The sequence below is a fragment of the Aythya fuligula genome, chromosome 7 (genome assembly GCF_009819795.1).
Source record: "Aythya fuligula isolate bAytFul2 chromosome 7, bAytFul2.pri, whole genome shotgun sequence".
Lineage (NCBI taxonomy): Eukaryota > Metazoa > Chordata > Aves > Anseriformes > Anatidae > Aythya > Aythya fuligula.
This window is the reverse complement of record NC_045565.1, coordinates 37356853-37359552: the sequence shown is the minus strand read 5'-3', so window position 1 is coordinate 37359552 and position 2700 is coordinate 37356853.

Genomic DNA, 2700 nt, shown 5'->3' with positions numbered 1-2700 from the left:
AAGTTAGAGAGAGAATAAAAAATAAATAAAAAAATAAAAATAAAAATCTTTTACTCTGAGGTTGCTCAGGACTGGAGATGGCACCTTTGGATTTTGGGCACCCAGTGCAGGATCAGAAATATCATGTTTGGGGACTTTATTATTCAGCAATGGTATGGGCAAAGTGTGACCAGATGTGTCCTGCAGCTGCCATAAACCATACAGCCACGTGTTCCCACTCCATCAAGCACTTAGTTATGACTTGAATCAAGTCTCAGTGGTCTGTGTAATGAGCATAGGAGCTACAGCATCACCAATTCACATCAACTCTTGGCTGCAGACTCTCAGGAATCTCAGTCACGGCCCACAGTCAGTAACCAATGTGTAAATCCTGTGTTATACCAGCCATAATAGACAATATACAATGGGGGAAAATACAAGATGAAAAGAGGGGAAATGTTTCAAGACACTGAAAGCAACTATCACTCATACCATGAAGAGCTACAAAAAGAAGTCTCTTCTGTAGCTTTTTCTGCCACGCTGCATCTTCTCGGTGTGTTCGTTCACTCCAAATCTACGCGTGGATCCTTGCAGGTTCACAGACACAGGCAGTGTCTCTCCTTCCCTGGTGTGGCAGTCATGAGTAGCATGAAGTTTTTGGGGACGGGAGCTCTTCTTTTGGTCTCCTTAAGGACTGGTCTCCAAGAAACAAAAAACTAAAAGTGCCAAGTGCCCGTGCAGTTGGCCCCTTCATCCAGAACCGAGGGCAGCTGAGGGCAGCAGTGTCACCCCGTGTACTGGGGGGGTGAGAGAGTGGTTGTGGGGTTTAGCTGCCCAGCTCGGTAAAACCACCACACCCCGAGGCACTCCCTGCTGCAGTGATGTGCGTGGCCGTGGGGCTGCTCCAGCGCCTGCTCGGCACAGCGGCACGGTGCAGCACTGCCAGAGGCATGCGGGCAGCGTGCTGGGGTGCTGGCAGCTCACTGCTGAGGCAACGAGGGCACAGCCTGGAAAGACAGCGGGAATTCATTCTGGGTTCCCTTGCCATGAAATCAGCCCCAGTGGCTCACGGCCACAGCAGGGAGCACAGCAGGGAGCGGGCAGAGCAGAGCTGCACGCATCATGGTTTGCAGTGGTGGTCACTTGAGCGGGTGAACCAGAGAATAAGGGCTTTAAAAACGAGTTTAATGTTTTCAAGTATTTGATAATGCACAACGTGTCCCGGGGATGTGCAGCCAGCAGCATCAGTGTCAAAGCTGAGCGGCTTTGCAGCCTCTCCCTGGGATGCACAGGAAATGTCAAGCTGTCCTTAGCTTGGAAACAAAAAGGTTACACTGAATTAGGAAATTAGCACTGAAGGAATGACTTTTCCCTCCCTCAGGCCCAACAAAATGCCAAGAGCCTTTCCAGCTTGCAGCACAAGGATGGGGGCTGGGGGCAGCTGGCTCCTGGGGGGCCAAGCGGCCCCGGGGTCTGGGTGCCGTGGAGCACCGCGCCGGCACACAGCCCCCCGCCCGGCAGCCCCGCTGCCCCAGAACAAGCAGGAGCCGAGCACGGCTCCCCCGTGCTGTGACTGGGAGCCGCCTGCCCCGGGGAGGAGCGGGTGGCAGCCCCGTGACCTGGTGGCGGTCTCCAGCTGATAAATGGAGCAGCATAACTGAAGGAAACAGTTACTCAGTAAGGAAAGCCAAAGGAAATAGTTACTCATAACTTGGCAGCCGAGAAAGTGCCATCCAAGCCTTTGTTTCTCTGCAGAACCAGCCGTGGCCGTGCAAATGCCAGCTCCTTCGTCCCGGAGCTCCCTGCCCTGCAGAGCTTCAGCCCGGAGAGGGCCCGGGGCAGCTCCACGCCACTGCACAGCATCCAGGCTCAGGGCAGACTCTCACTGTGCTGTGAGCTGCACCGATTTCAGCCTTAATATGATTTCTAGTAAGACAGAAATTAATGCCAGCCTCTAGTTACCTGGACAGGGTGATCTGGCATTTTGTTGTGAATCTGCCTGGTTTAGGACTAGCGTCAGACTGCACGCCATTGTAAAGCCTAACAAAATACCCTTTTGCAGCCATACTAACATACCACAGAGCTGGCTGATGTTGGGAAACAGGAACAGGATAACCTGTCCCAAAGTCATGTTTCACTGGGTGAAAGCCCTTCCACAGCCATGCCCATCGTCCCACAGCAGAAGCTCTGTGATGAGGCACCAACCTCACGGCAGCTCATTGACACCGGCGGTGTCACTGGTCTTTAACACGGTCAGTTTTTAGTGCCAAATATTTGTAACTTCAGAAAAAGATATTTTTAGTGATACTATGATTTTTTTTGGCTTTTTCTATAATTGAGGTAAATTAAGTGTAATTGGAAGCATCTGTTCCTATTTTAGTGACCACAATGGCGTGGTATTCTGCGTCTCCTGGAAGACACTCTCTTTCTTCAACTCCCACTAGATCCAGCTAAAAATAGTTAATCTAAATCAAATTCTCTCAGGCAACAGTGCTCTTCAGCTCTCAGGATTTGCCCTTCCATGCTAAACAATAGCTCTCCAACTCCTTTCCCTGGAAGGGTGGGGGATGGATTCAGGGGCCCAGGAGGTGCAGCAGAGACCCCCACTCTGTGAGGCTTTGTCAGAGCCATGGGTGCTGCCAGCCCACCCCACCCCGCTCCACTAGTGAACCTGGGACAATAAGGACAGGCAAGAGGGAAGGGCACATGTCCTGGCAGTGC